Here is a 16,823-nt window from a genome sequence, read left to right as displayed (position 1 = left end):
GTAAATTAGTAAAATATTAAACTGAGTTATTGCCTACATAATATGTTTTAATATAAACAATGTATGAAATAAACGTTAAAGCAGAAATAAGACAGATGTAAACAGCATCTCTCATTCAAACTCGCTTCCGCTCGCTCTTCCAGCTCGGCGGTTCTCCGCACTGGATTGTGGGAAATAGTGCTTCAGTGAGTGTACATCGGTTGTACACTCGAAATCAGAATGCATTGTGGGTAAAAAGTAGTGGACGAATGTAGGGAATGAAGTCGTTCACTCAGAATTCGGAAAGCACTACAAAATGGCTGACACCCGATACAGTGCTCTATATAGTGGATAGGGAGCGGTTTCGGACACAGATTTTGTCCCCCCCCCCAATAGCTATTAAAGCAGCGAACAATTTTTCTTTCGGGAAAACCGCAGACTTGGCAACACTGAGCGTGACTGATACTCGAGCCAACTCTGCTCTAACTGTCGACTAGCAGTGGGAGTCAGATTGCCCCCTAGTGGATGGCTAAAGATTTGTTAACTCATATTAATAAATTCTCAAGGGAACATCTCTGAATTAACTGATGCTCGCGCCCCCCTTGACAGGTGATGGCGCCCCCCACAGGTTGAAAACCCCTGCTGTAGATAATCATGATTTTCAACTTCACAGACTTACTATTAAACTGCATGTAAGCCTGTGAGTAATCATGTCAGCTCCTTCAGAACTTGTGAAGTGATTGACTAGAACTCTTTGACAGCAGACGTCTGAGCTTACTAGCCTTGTATATTCTCCAACAGTTAATCTTACAGCTTTGTTCACTCTTATCATTTATATAGACCTTTTTTCTGGCAACTTCTTAAACTGGCAAATTGCTGCAGCGGCATCTGGTACTGTAGAGTTATTCTGATGCAGCTTCACAAAACAAGTGATTATGGAAAAAATACAAATGGAAACAAAGTACTCATTGAAAAAAAAATAAGCACTTGAACAAAACACTTAAATTGAGAAATCAAAGAAACATAAAATTGCTCTAAAGAAAATGTGTTTCTTTTATCTGTCAACAAATAAGAACGCTGGAATAAATCAGATGGTATACTATCTACTAAGGATGTGCATCTCCATAACTGAGGCCGATGCATAGCCAACAATACGATACATTAAAGATACATATGCATGTAAGCAGCTACCAATGCGATGCGATACAATTCACCCCATTACGATGTAGTGTGATCCGAATTTGATTCGATTCAACACAATGTGATTCAATGCAATACGATGCAATGGGGGGAAAAAATTATGCTATGTAATACAGTATGGTACAGATAGTCTGCTTTTATTTCTTTGGTACAGACAGCCATGTTAATCTATATTCTATGTGACTCTCAGGACAAGCCTCTAAATAATAAAAGTATAGTGTAATGACTTGATTACTTTTGTTTTATTTTAGGGAATTAATTACTATTAATTCAGTCAGGGTTTGAAAGGAATCGGCTCAGAAATGTTAGTGGGTGTCTTTATGTTTTGGATTGCTTGGGTGCGACTGGACTGTGGTTGGATACCGTCTCGTCCAATTAGCAGGCCGATGTATTTAACTTTGGTTTTGCACCATTGTCCTTTGTTTGTGCTGGGTGATTAGCAAACCTCGTGATGGCTGATATCAGTGTCCGTTCATATTTAGAAATCCCTACATAGCGTATCCGCTAATAATTATATATAAATCTGTTTTTAAAGATGCAAATATGTTAGAAACAATGCATCGCGATACAAATGCCAACTTGTATCAGATGCACACTTTCTTAAATCTATGCATTATATCGTTAACATTTATACTGATGCGAATCGGTGAATCTTACTATCCCTACTATCTACTAATCACATGACAATAAGGAGAAAGCTATAAAACAAACTAGTGAGTAGATGAGTTTGGCATGATGGCAACAACCTATGTAGCCTCATTTAGCCACTTTGTTAGCAACTGCATTTTCAAGACATATACAGTAAAAAAAATTTAAAATGTAAAAATTTTTTAAATCATGTAACATTTTGAAAATCAGGAGTGAAGTATAATTTATTTTATTTTTTTTTATGTTTTAGAATAAAACATGAAAATAACTTGAGCCTGTGTTAACCACAGACCTTATTTCAGGCATTTAACTAAAAAACCATTTAAAAAACACTCACTTCAAGATGATGGCACCAGAAGATACAAAGACATTTCCAGGTTTTTGGGCTCATTCCTGCAGCACTCTCTTTAAATGAGCCTTTTTCCTTTTTACTCTTTTAGCTCTGATAAAAGCCCATGTGCCGAAACGCATTAGCAAACACAAGACAGCCTCGAGTTCAATCTTTTGATTCTTTGATTTCTCGATTCTACAAGTGTTTCTGGTTTTGTGTGCAATAAGCTCTTTACAGTGGCATCTCAGCAATGGGTCCCGTTGTTCACGCATGACATCTAAATGGAAACATGCTGTTAAATTGAACCTGTACCTGTGAAAGCTTCTAGTGAATTTTAAATAGTTTTGCTTCAGGATGCTATCAGACATCATACCCAACACAATGCTAAAAATATTAATCATACAGAGTAAACAAAAATGTCAAAGTCAAATAATCATCATGTACTGCAGAGGTCCAACAACAAATTATTAATGACAGCATGAGCAGGACAATTGATAATTTCGGTTTCTAAACGTTTCTTGAATTTTGATGGTTTCATGTTGCTGGCAGCCAAAGATTCACAGCACAAAACATATTTAGTGTCCGTTTTACTAACAGTTTGCGCCAGTGCAAACCGTCTTTTGGCATTAAAATTGTACTCTCAGGTTTTACTAAAGACGCGCAGTGACAAATTAGTGCTGAAAAGGTGTGGACAGTTATTTCTGACCTTATTGAATATGCATTTGTAGAAGTTTCCCTTTCGGACGCAAACTTTATGGGAGGAGAGTATTTAAATGAATCACGCAACGTGTTTTACAAATGTTTGCGCTCGTCAAATTACTGGCATTTGCGACATTATTAAACGCCCAAAAAAATCATGTCTTAAACTATTTCGTGCTTGAAATGGCTGCAATTATTGTTGCACCGTAGAAAACAGAGAGCGCATGGTAGAAGGGAGAGGATTTTTTCCACATATATTAATTTATTTGGAATGCCAGAAGAACACATTATCCAAACATATCGTTTGCCAAGCCATGTTATTTTTAATTTGCTTCAGGAAATAAAAGACGACTTGGAACCCTCAACTAGGAGTCATGCAAAACCAGGTCTATCAAAACTTCTAGCAAACCTTCATTTTTTGGCCTCCGGTTCTTTTCAACGTACTGTGGCTTCTTTATTTCTTTATTCTTTACTTGCGACTACGCTAATTTGCGCTGCGCTTGGTATATTGCGTTGGTCGATATGTAAACGAGATGTTGCGTCTGTGTTCTTTAATTTGCACATTGTTAGTAAATCACCCGCAGAAATTTCCCCTCCCATCGGCGCTGTTTTGGAATTGCACTCTCACGCTAATTTGCCGTTTAGTAAAACTGGCCCATAATCGAGTGTTTATCCTCATTGCAAATGAATCTGTATTTAACATAATCTGACTTATATTTTTGTTCATGTTTTGTTTATGGAGTGTCACATAACCTGTCCATATTGGCATCTGTCTAATTTTTTATCAAGTGACAGATGAATTTGTAACACAATATAATAGAGTCTGATTGGTTAACCTCTGATATTAACAATATCTTAAATGGGAAGCATTTTACCTCATTTCTGAAAGAGAAGATGAAAGATAAGTAAATTTTATTATGGTATTGTAACCGTGATTGTTTTTATGGTTATTTGCATTTTACTGGTTGCATTTTGCTTCCTGTTTATGACCCTGGAACCACCCACCAGTTGAGAAACAATAATTTATATAGCCCACACGGCAAATTAGTTTGACTCCATGTTTTTTTTTTTTTTTTGCTCACTACCAACCAAATGCTATTTTAAAAAGACATACGAACCAATGGCAGCATATGTTGTCATGCAAAATGCTGTGCATAACTAAGCAGGCAGTAAGTTATTTTTTTTCTCACACATGGATGAGTCACCTCAACACATGACACTCACAGAATAGGACCAATTCTGTGCATTTGATTACCTGGGCTATTGGAAGAGTTCTCAACATGACAGCCACTATTTGCAGGGATCAATCGGAAAAAACGACCACCCCGTGAGCCGGTCTGATAGCATTTATAAGGCTCTAGATAAGATCTAGTTTCCTTAAACACTTAAGCGTTATGAATTGACATTCTGCATGTGTCTAAATCATTCACAAAGATAAACAAAAGCCTCTGCTGAACTCTTTAAGGGATGCAGAGCCTCGTCTTAGGTCACAGTCACCTATTACCTCATCGATCTGTTGACTTAAATAGACACGTTCACTGCGTTTGAATGTGATTGTGAAGCTAGTGTGATTGTTCAAATTAAAGCTCCAAGATGTCCAGATGATGCAGTGGTTTATCTTAAATGTTACTGCTTTGTGTTAAGTGATAATCAAATGTAATTACTGTGCACTTTACAGAAGTGTTGGTATAAGATAATTGTGTGATGCTAATTGTAACTCTCATGGTAAAATACTGTTCTCCCGTACTGACACTGGTTATTCAGTAGAGAACAACCGATACCGATAGCTATCTAGTTTGGACCACACTGGCAGATACCAATTAATCAACCGATAGTTTTTTTTTTTCAAATGGATACGGAATGAAAACTAAAATAGTGCTTTACTACTAAAAAAAACAGCACTGAACCATACCTGATACACTGAACCTTTGTAAATGAATAAAAATATTAATATTAATGATAATATTGTATATTATATCATTAAACTTAATGATATTTAGTTTATTATGATAGTTTATTATCGGTGCCAATTAATCGGCAAAACCGATCAATCGGTCGACCTCTATTATTCAGCTTATACAATGTTGATGTGTGAGTGTCTTCCTAATTAATTCCTAATGTCACCCAATGTGGCTGCAAAAAATGCGTCTAGGGCTCACAGTGAAAATATAATTCAGTGCTCTGCATATCGGTGCATGCATTTACATATACAATCTTACACTGCTTAAGCAACCTAACACCATATAAATGCTTTGACAGTTTTCTTAATTTTATCATTACAAACTGAACAAAAGAGGAAGATTTTTGCCTATTAACCAGATTTTGGTATGACTAAGTGCATGTGTTTTGAAGTCAAAATTGAAATCTATCATTTTGAATAACTACTACTCTAAACACTCAAGAAAACAATGCCAATGTTAGACTCTTCAACATAAAACCAATAAAAAAATATTTAAATTAAATACACAAATGTACAAGCAATGGCATTCAATCTTTTTTTCCGATGAGATACCATTCACACAGCAGTATTAGGGAACACTATTCACTATTCACTAATTGCTTAGCATGCATATTACTAGCATTTTGGCTGTTTATTAGTATTTATAAAGCACATATTAATGTCTTAATCTGCACCCCATTCTAGATCCCTTAACCCTACCCAATACCTAAACATAACTACTAAAAACTACCTTACTTACTATCAATAGGCAGCAAATCAGGAGTTTACTGAGTGAAAACTCTTAGGCTACGTTTACACTAGTGCGTTTTCATTTTAAAATGCATAACTTTTGCTACGGTTATGCCTGTCTTTTACACTACTCCGGCATTTTTGACCCTCGAAAACAGAGCCTTTTGAAAATGCCGCAGGCCCTGTTTTAGTTTGAAAACTCCGGGTTTGCGTTTCAGTGTAAACGGACCAAAACGGAGACTTTTGAAAACGATGGTATGGCTGCCCACATTCACTCTACGTATCCTTGATGACCGTGTAAACAATAGCATCATGCTCATTGTTGTACCCATAGATATGTACTGGTAGATTTCCCATTCGAACCAAGCAAGTAGACGCATCCTCCATCTAAATAATAGGACATCTACCTATACATATCTATGGTTGTACCTGCATGAATGGTCATATTTCTGAAACGCAGTGAAAACGCCAGTGTAGATGAGGATCGTTTTCATTTTAAAACGCCATTTTCAAGTGAAAAAGCATTAGTGTAAACAGGGCCTTTGTTAATAGTTAATGTGTTCCCTAATCTAAAGTGTACTATACCAACAAACTGATAAACTCTGTGATATTTTTTTCATAATAGTTACTATAGTACTACAGTTAATATAGTGTGCAATTGAAACTGCAGAGCCGCAGTGCTGATTAATGGAAAAGAAGGCAGGGTATCAATCACAGGATGTGGCGCAACTGTCCATTTAGCACGTTTGAAAAACAAATAAAAGCAGTGGAGATTACTGTAAACAGCTCCGACAGAGTTTTATGATTGGTCCAAAGCAGACTTCATACATCACCGCGTTCTGTCCTCGTACATGCTCATACACTCTAAAAAAATGCTGGGTTAAAAACAACCCAAACTTGGGTTATTTGGCAACTCAGCGCTGGGTAAATATTGGACAGAACACATGCAGGGTTATGATGACCCAGCTGGTTGGGTTAAATGTTTTTACCCACCATGCTGGGTTGTTTAATTTGTCATCTATTGTTTAAAAATTATTATACTGCTGGCTTAAAATGGGCTGGAAATTAAAAATCACACACAGAATTACTATAGGCAACAGCAATAATCAAAAGATGAACATTTATTATTAAGCAAGAACACCCATGGACAAAATATAAGACAAATTGAATTTATTTGGGTGAATACAGCATAGTTTACAATATTACATACATTTAAACTCGTTTAACAAGCATTTTAAAAATAAAAAAGGCACATTTAAAAGTAGTATTTTAATTTAAGTGTATTCAACCATTCTCTGTAATGGCTTTTTAGCAAAATAGTGCTAATTCTCGTGCCGTGAAGGTGAAGGGCTGCTGTTCATCGGGGGAACTGCGAACTTTAGACAGCAGCCTCGTGTTTCTCTCGTAGCTGAGAGATAGTGTGACTGACTCCAAAACCTGCCCAAAAACAAACAGTACTGAAATTAGAGAACATATTTTAACATCAAATTAACTTACACTCAGTATTATAACAAATAATACTGCTGACGCAGCTGACATCTCGTCCTTATGTTGCATTGCGTAAAATAATATAATTTACACCACATTAAAGACTTTATAAATGAAATAAAATGTATACAAACCTTTATTTCCCCAAAAGAGTGCACCAAATCGGCGGTGCTGAGAACTGCTCTCTCCTGTGGACTTAAAAAGCCCGTGCTCTCAGCAGCTGCGTTACTGAGAAGTTTCACCGGAGACAATCTCAACCCAGCGGTTAGGTAGAAAAAATTAACCCAGCGTTAAAATTACCCTGCACCTGGGCAAACATATTAAAAAATAACCCAACAAGCTGAACCCAGCATTTAGGTTAAAAAAATAACCCAGCATTTTTTAGAGTGTACAAATAATCCTGTTCTTTGTTCACACACAGTATGACACTGGTATATTACTGATAATGTTACAACCCAAAAATGATTTACCAGTATTTTTCAAAAGGTTGGAAAACTGTCCACACAATCTCTTAATGATTATTTACCAGTAAAGGCTGTACATGTGAAAGTTAAAACAGTAATATTTTATATACAGTGATGTGAAAAAGCTATTGAATTCCATGGTTTTCTGTATCAGGACATAACAAAATTTCTGGTCCTCAGCAAATAAAAATTTGGAAAATAAAACTTTAGATGAACAAGAACACATGACATATCACACTGTGCCATTATTTATTTAAAAAACAAAGCCTAAATGGAAAAGCCATGTGTGACAAAGTTAGGACACCGACACCCTATGATTCAGTTGCCTGTAGATCCCCTTTTAGCCGCTATAACTTTTCTGTATGACTTTATCAGTCTCTCACATTGTTCTGGAGTAATTTTGGCCCACTCTTATTTACCACGTTGCTCCAGTTTATTGAGGCTTGTGGGCATTTGTTTATGCACAGCTCTTGCCACAGCATTTCAGTCAGGATGAGCTCTGGAATTTGACTGGCTATTGCAACACCTTGATTCTTTTCTTTTCAGCCGTTCTGTTGTAGATTTGCTGGTGTGCTTGGGATCATTGTCCTGTTGCATTACCCAATCTTGGCCAAGCTTTAGCTGTCGAACGGATGACCTCACATTTGACTCTAGAATACTTTGAATAGTATACAGAGGAGTTCACGGTTGACTCAGTGACTGTGAGGTTCCCAGGCCCTGTGGCTACATAACAAGCCCAAAATCATAATCCCACTTTTGGTATGAGGCGTTTTGCTGATATTCTCTTCAGGCTCTTCGAGGCAAAGGACCTCGAGACGGGAATCAAACTCAGGACGCTGCGAGCACAGTTGCGCTGTGTGTCGGCGCACTAACCACGAGGCTATTGGCACCAACGCTCTTCAGGTTTTCACCAAATGTGGCACTGTGCATTATGGCCAAACATATCCACTCTGGTCTCATCTGTTCAGGACATTGTTCTAGAAGTCTTATGGTTTGTTAAGATGAAACTTTGCAAACCTATATTTTTTTTTTTTTTTTTTTTTTAGAAATTAGAGGCTTTCCTCTGGCAACCATTCCAAACGTGCCATACTTGTCCCATATTTTTCTAATTGCACTGTAATGAACTTTATTATTTAACATGTTAACTGAGGCGTGTAGAGTTTGCGGTGAAGTTCTTGGGTTGTTTGCCATTTCTCTGAGCATTACACAGTCTAATCTTGGGGTGAATTTACTGGGACATCCACTCCTGGGAGGATTGGTGTCTGTTTTGAATGTCTTCCACTTGTGAATAAGCTTCCTCACTGTAGAATGATGGACTTCATTGTTTTGGAAATGGCCAGATTACTGATGGCAGCAACAATCGCTTCTCTAAGGCTGATGATACACTGGACAACTTTTTGAGCAATGTTGCTGGGCAACTTTAGGAAATGTTGCTGTCAATGGGCAACAAAGTGAGACACAGGGCCCACGACCGATCTAAAATATCCAGATAGAAATATCCATTCGCAATGGAAAAATGCCCAAGCAACATTGCTCAAAAAAAAGTTGCCCGGCAAAATTGCTCAAAAAGTTGCCCCGTGTATCATCAGCCTAAGATCATTGCTGATGTCTTACCTCATTGACATTGTGTTAACACACACCTGAAGGCTCCAGACCAGCAAACTGCTAAAACCTCTGCTTTCATAGAGGGGCTCACACTTGCTGATGAACAGTTAAACAAAGGTATTTGATTAGGTAGTACCTGACCGTTACTTATGCTGCGTTCAAGTCCTCCTGGGACGTTCGTACTTACGAGGTTCATGTGCATTCAACTCGTAAATACGATCTATCCGACATGACTTGAACGCACCATTACACTCTTAATTTCTATGTTAACCGTAAGGGTGTCCTAACTTTGTCACACATTACTTTTTCTTTTTGGCTTTATTTTTGTTAAATAAATAATGACATGGTGTAATATGTTGTGTGTTGTTGTTCATCTGAGGTTTTATATTCCAAATTTTAAGACTGCCAAGGACAAGATTTTTTTTTTTATTATGTCCTGATACAGAAAACCATGGAATTCAGTAGAGTGTCCTAACTTTTTCACATGACTGTATATCCACTATCCTCCACCTTAACGTATGTGCCATGCAGGCCATGGGACTACATAGCACACCTTCGGTTGGAGAGAGTGAGAAAAACACAAGTGCACTCCCATAATCAGCAGAGACCAATACACATAGGCAACCTGAGTATTATCCTGCTTGGGCTTAAGCAAAAAATCATTTATAATGAGCTTTTGATTCAATTTTGCCTTAACAGTGACCTTTGAGCAGCCTGCAGCCTAGCAATAAATGTTCATGTTAGCCACTTGTAGACCAATCTGCATTTAGCACTTTGTGCATTACAGGTTGGCGGGCACACATCCAATCCTACAGTGCTGCATGCATAACAGCAAAACCAAAACTTCTCCAGCACATTTTGTAATAGAGAACGAAGCCCCATTTGTTTGTATATGTATAAAATAGATTCAGTGCACTGTATACACAAGCTCTTTAATGCATCTTTCAGGAAGCTGTACCTTGACTACTGTGCTTGTGATATTTTTAGGCTGTTTACATCTTGTTGTATCCACTCCCATGCCTCATTTTCTCAAAATTATGTATCCTCCATTGATTTCAGCATGCTTGATGTTTTGGCTATGGAGATGCAATTTTCTCCATTTTATACTTTGACACATTTCTTCACACATTTTTCACCACACTGGGCAGTTGTGGCTATGAGCGTAATTGCATTTGTTTATTTTATTTATTTTTTCAGCCTCATGTTATCGGATGCCTGTTAAAGACTGAGGAGACAAATGTAATGTGTGGAACTGAGACTAGACACTGCGAACAGACACTGAGACCCTTTTGCATCTGTAAATTGGCACATTCTAAAAACCGATGTCCAGTTACTTTTTATGCATATTTTTTTATGTAGCTACAAATTTGCATAAACTGCGCAGAATTTTCCATTTCACTCTCTTCCTAAGTCTCAGTGTTACTTAGGCCCAATCCCAATTCTATTTTATACCCCTTCCCCTTCCCCTACCCCTCCGCCTACCCCTTCCCCTTGTCCCTTGAAACAGAGTGTCAAGCTGCCCCACGACTTTTATTAATAACAGTTTAAATACTGAATCGCTACATTATATTTTCCAGCAACGAGAGGATAAAATCGCTGTTTTTTAAGTAAACTCACTCTAAAAAGAGAAACGCACAGACGCGCATACACGCAATTTTCATCTCTCTCTCTCTCTCTCTCTCTCGAATTGGCAATATTTGAGGAAAGGGTTTAGTGATTTCTAATTATTGGGGGGACTAGTCCCCCTCAATGTCTACGGTGGTTATCGCCCTGATCAGACATGAATATATGTTGTGGCACTATCATGCAGTCTATAATGATATGACGTTATTAAATATTAGCGATTTTTTGCAAACATTTCTTTGAGTAACATGACTGTAAATATAAACTCACGATTGAATGTAACATAAAACAAATGATTACTTTAAGTTAAAATCTTTATTAATGCCAAAAATGCTTACATTTATCTGTCTTTTTATTCGCTTGGGCAGCCATGTTGCCCCTGAAGCCGGTTTACGCTGAGATAATTCATACCCCTTCGTTTGAAGTGTGGTCCCAAAAAATCTTCGTTTGAAGGGCTGTCTGGCCCTTCCCCTACCCCTACCCCTCCAACCAAAAGAGAATTGAGACACCCCTACCCCTTCACGTGAACGTGCGAAATGGAGGGGTAGGGGAAAGGGGAAGGGCTAAGGGGTAGAATTGGGATTGGGCCTTAGTGTAGCCTCAAGGATTGTCGTACTAAAGAAACATAGATAGGTATGTATCTATGTAAGTATGAACAAGTATGAACAAAAGTGATGTTGATGTGTTTGCATTAAATATTAGATTGCACAATATATTAGTGTAAACTGAAAGATCAGAAAGGGCAACATTTATTTAGCAGTCTCTATATATCTTGGTCTTTATTCAATCTGTCTTACCACAAAAAGACAAACTTACTATTGAAAAATGCCTGTAGAAAACGTATCTTGTAGACTACATTATATATGTCTCTTGACAACAATCCCTTGAGAAGATTATGGAGTTATCTGTTTCTTATGTATTATGACATACGTCAGAATGAAATGGACTATCAAATTTTGAGCAGCCCTAGAAGTCGTAGCTGGTCAGCATCGATAGATGGTGAAAGAATAGTTTCGAATTTTAGAATGCAGTACATGCCCTACATGTGACTGCCCATATTCACAAAATGACACCTACTGGGTCTGTTCAGTCATGTTGAGGCAGAAATTGCAATAAAGACACTATTATTCTTAATAAACCCCAGAAAAGCTAAACAATATAAGTGAAAAGCATAGGAAAGGTCATCAAACCTTTAGTAGTTCCTGGATGTGTGAAGCACCTAACACTCTGCATAATCGTCTGAAGGATCCCGGCTTTAGAAATGAGGGGTTGAACAAGATCCCTGATCATCTGTGAGCAGACAAAAGCACTGTTGATCATTTCAAATGCGAAAGGTCAATTTTTAAAAGCAGAGCACCAAAAAATGGATGTTTAATCCTAAGGGTCAGAAAAAAAATGGTTGTTAAAAAATAAATGACTGTTCTTGCCACAAAATCTTCGAGTAGCTTTATAAGTGGCCCTTAAAGAAAAAAAAAGACTATTCTAAACAAACACTAATGTAATATTTATGAGTAAGACTGAGTAGAAAGGTCAGGAAAGCTCAATAACTGTTTCCTTAATTACTTAGCATTTTGTGAAAACTCATCACTACTGTAAATTGCCATATTTCCTACCTCTCTTATTCTTATTTCAATGCTAATTATTAAAGAAAGTCAAATGAATCAATGTATAAATAAAATCACTTTTAAATAAATGCTAATAAACACCGAGGCTACCAAAAAGATTTATTTCTGCTTAGCTGTTCAGATAAGCCTCAGGTGGTTGGATACCTCTGATTTGGACTATAATTGAGTGTCATTCAGTCTGACACCTCCAGGTGCCCACAGAAGAGACAAAATTGTATTTAAAAAGGTGTATGAGTCATGACTAATGCATTTACATATTTAAAGTCTTAAAAGGCAGCAAAAGGTAGGAAGACAGGGTGAAACATGGTCAAGTAAAAAAACTAATTTATGACTGTTTTTGCTGCAAGAAACCTTGACTAGCATAATGGCCCGTTCAAGCACTTTGCAGGTCATGAAGATGGTTCATGTAAAGAGGCATGTCGCTGCATTTACACTGGCCTAGGTGCAATTATCTCAAATGATGATTATATAACATGAATTCCTCCGTGATTTTCTCTTGATTGCTGATTTCTTTCAATGAAGAGGATGTGTGATTGGAGAACAGACTATGGCAAATCCTCTTAGAGCTTCCTGTGTTTTGCTACCCAGTGATACAAGCACTGTTTAAGGTGACCTTTAGGTTACGTGATGTTACATTACATGCCCAGAAGCACTGCATGAACATGGTAGATTTCCAATATACCAATAAACTTTTTGGCACTAGAGTTGGGAGAAATAAAAGTGACTTCATGTAAATTTGTGTAAATGCAGAAATCTGAAATGCTGATCTTATGGACAGCAGGGAGCTGATGCCACGTCAGCGCTCTCACTCTGAGATTTCTGTTGCATATGGGCCCAGGTGACTCTCATCCCCTTCAATCTATGAAGGTGACCTGAGCCAGACCTCCAGTCGTTTCTTTCTCACTCTCTCTGCACACACTTAGACTTGCTAATTCTTCTTCCTTTTCAGCACTGCAACCTGTGCAGGTTCTGGGCTCTAATAGTTTCTTTTGTGCTCTGGAAATGGAGCTCAGGCTCTGGCAGATAAGTATGGGGTGGGAGGCCATTCGGCTCATCTCTCCAGCACATCTCATTGGCCAAACATGGAGGGGAGATGATCGCTAAGACACCAGCTTACAGGCAGGAGAGCATGATGGATACAGAGAATCTGTTAAGCCTTTAGTCAATAAGGCTACAAGGTATTGCGTGAAGATTCCCGTGGGTTGCTTTAGTAATGGGTGCTGATGGTTTGGAGGATTCACAAGTACGTGGGACTCACTGGTTATATATTTGATTTCTGACTGGTATGTGTGATAAAGCACTAACATTAAGATATAATGGGATGTGATGGCCAACATTGAGGAATATTACCTTTAAAAGTTACCTGCAAACTGTCAGTGCAGACAAATTTGTTGATTACAATGGGAGCAATCAAGTTTTGTTATTCCATGTTTTTTGCAGTTTTACACCCACTCTGAATCGACGACTGAAAAAGAAAAAAAAAAACATGCAATTTATGCAAGTATGTCAAATTGTTTTAAATGTTGGTCCATGTAAAGTGCTAATAATAAATATTGGGCTATTTCGGTGTTTCAATTCACTGTGAATTATTTCAATTAATGGACACTTTTGACAGATATGACAACAGATATATGAAATGACTAGCCTAGATGATGCAAGACAAATGAAAGCATACAATAAGTGGTACAAAGTTAAACTTTAAGGGCCCTATCATACACCCGGCACAATGCGGCGCAAGTGTTTTTGCTAGTTTCAGCCTGACTCAGTTCTCATTTTCCCGTCCTGCGCCACGTTGTTTAAATAGCAAATGCATTTGCGCCCATTTGTGCGCCCATGATGGGTGTGCTGGTCTAAAAAAGAGGTGTGTTTAGGCGCATTGTTGGCGCGTTGCTATTTTGAGGAGCTGAAAATAGACTGCACCATTGACCAACAAAAACCTGGTCTAAAGTCAATGGCGCAGTAGTTTTTTTGTTATTTAAAGAACGCGTAAGTATAGGCGGGTCCACAGCGCAGCGACCCCTAGAGGACGCAGTGTCTCGTTCCCTACTCAGGGAACCATGGTTACATAAGTAACCTGAGACGTTTTTTTGTTATTTAAAGAGCGCGTTAGTATAGGCGGGTCCACAGCGCGCGTACACTCTGCTTATTACACACACATGGACGCACAGCAGCACACAAACATGACAAATATTAAAAATTTAAGGATTGCAATGTAAAAGATTACTATTGTGTAGGCTACATAAATATAAAAATGGCTACGTCATAATGGATAGTCATTGCATGTATCAGAATTAGTCTACCTATTTGCTCACGCACAAGCAGCTCCGTTTCATCTCTGGAGACGTGTTCTGTCTTTGCACTTGCAAATTCCGCCGTGTAAACAGCGAATCCGCCATGGCACGAGCGCAACTGGTTCTTAAAGGGAATGGGAGATGAGACTCTGATTGGTTTATGGCTCGTTACGCCCAAAAAACACCCATTACTCATTAAGAGAATAGGGACAACCCGTTTAAACCAGGCGCTCAGACCGTTTTCCCACAAACAAAAGCAAAAGTGGATTCGGACACGCCCTGAGTGCACCTGCGTCGTGCGCTTTAAGGCGGGCGTACACGGTGCGATTTTTGCTGTCGTACGAGCTTGCAGGCGATTTTTTTCTCTCGGGAGAAAATCGCAGATGCTCGCATGGTCGCGGCTCGTACCGTGTGAGAAGAATTACGGGCCGATCCGAGACGTTACGAGCACCTCCCGTCCTCCCGATAATTTTCAAACATGTAAAAAAAAAACGGATGCTGTCGGTTTAAATTTGTGGCGTATGTGCGGTTGAACGAGACGATTTGGCGATCCATCTGAAGTTGACCAATCAGAAGATGACAAAAACCTTAGTCTATAATAATTTTAGTTTAATTATACAGTTCTGTTTTTTATTTGTTATTCCGAATGTGCCAAATTTGCCATTCAGCTTTATGAATGAATATGCCTGTTGTATTTCTGGCAAAACCAGCAGAAATTCAGAAACGGGCTACTCCCTCGAGTTCTTTATGAAGAACAGAAAGTCCATGCTTTTCTCTGCTTTTCAGCCATTCTCTTTGCCATGTCCTTTGTCTTGGTTTTTTTTTTTTCTTTTTTTGGACGTCACAAGCCGCCTGCCACAAAGAAAACTATTTCGTCCTCAGAATCCATAAACGTAATGCTTACGTCAGAGTTTGTAAATTCGTGTCGTGTGCGACTGCCTCCGAACGATTTTCGGATAAACTCAATCGTGACATGTGCCAGAGCTCACGAGGTTCCGACCTTCAGAATCGCACCGTGTACGCCCCCCTTTAGACCATGCGCTTAGATCGTTAAAATAGGGCCCTGACTGTTACAGTAGCCTAGTGAAAATATTGAAAAAACATGAAAACACATTGAAGCATAACGTTATTCATGACACATTACTAGCGATGATTTCCTTGTACAGTAAAGGAAATCTATGTACAGTCTACTATGACTTTTGTATTGTGACTGTATCAAACGGTAACATGACACTTTTATTTACTAACAATTATTACTATATACCTATAGTATTTACTTCGAAGAATACCATGGCACAAGTAATGTCAAGGTAGGCTACTTTTTGGCATTTTACACGTTTTAATGTACTTGTTTACCTGAGGTGACTTGTTCACAAGCTGCACGTGCAGGTGGAATTTCATACACGCCTCTTCCATCGCCAACAAATGCTATGAACCTTTTACAGGTTTGGTTTCAATGGATTCCAGGTGAATTTTCACTTTGTCTAGCGCGCTTTGTTTTGTTTTTTCCCTGTCTTTTAAATTCGTTCGTTAACGTTTTAATTACTGAAAGAAACCGCTCAAAACGATTAAAGGCGCGCGTGAGCTGTGAGAATGATTCAGATTGTATCACGAACCGATTCAAACGACTCGTTTTGGAGTCGTTCAAAGGAATTGACACAACAGCGTGGTTCATTCGTAAATCGTTCTGATTTTTTTAAATTCAGTTTTAACTGACAATTGCTTATTTATCATGTTTGTCTTAGCCTGTATGATAGCCCACCAGTAATCTATAATAATGATTAAACTCTGTTTTATCTGTCCACCCCTTTATATACATGAAAACATCCTCAATTAAAACATTCAAAATATAGATAGGAATAAAACTGTAAATTTGGGTTAGCCTATGCAAGTTCTATTGATGTGGAGATTTCTGGGAGAGAAAAAAAAACTCATTCTGTAAAAACTGGCTTTTAAAATATGTATAGCCTTGATTGAGTTGAAATCTACTGACAATAAAGTGTAATAAAATATACACTTAAATCACTTAAATGTGTTTTTAGGATGTTTTCTTAAAACATGGAAGCAAAATAGGCTAGTCCAAGTCAAAATAGTCAAAAAAATAAATAAATAACCTAAATAAAATAAATAAAACTTTGTTCTTTTTTCTTTTCTTTTCTTTTCTTTATTGTAATTATTATT

At 38.0% G+C, this 16,823-nt stretch overlaps 1 long non-coding RNA gene across 1 annotated transcript in view; it reads right to left on the bottom strand.

Annotated features, from left to right (window-relative positions):
• The window catches only part of LOC107694179 (uncharacterized), an 18,189-nt gene extending 2,057 nt beyond the window's left edge, over positions 1–16,132 (bottom strand). Inside the window, exons 1-2 of the long non-coding RNA XR_001634826.1 lie at positions 15,999–16,132; positions 11,917–12,016 (exon numbers count right to left, since the gene is read on the bottom strand). This is a non-coding gene — a long non-coding RNA (uncharacterized LOC107694179). The remainder of the gene's footprint in view (positions 1–11,916; positions 12,017–15,998) is intronic.
• Between the last annotated feature and the right edge of the window lie 691 nt (positions 16,133–16,823).

Source organism: Sinocyclocheilus anshuiensis, unplaced genomic scaffold, assembly GCF_001515605.1.
Source record: "Sinocyclocheilus anshuiensis isolate Anshui unplaced genomic scaffold, SAMN03320099.WGS_v1.1 scaffold1003, whole genome shotgun sequence".
Taxonomy (NCBI): Eukaryota; Metazoa; Chordata; class Actinopteri; order Cypriniformes; family Cyprinidae; genus Sinocyclocheilus; species Sinocyclocheilus anshuiensis.
Note: the sequence above shows the minus strand (reverse complement) of the source record. Positions and strands in the feature narration are given on the sequence as shown.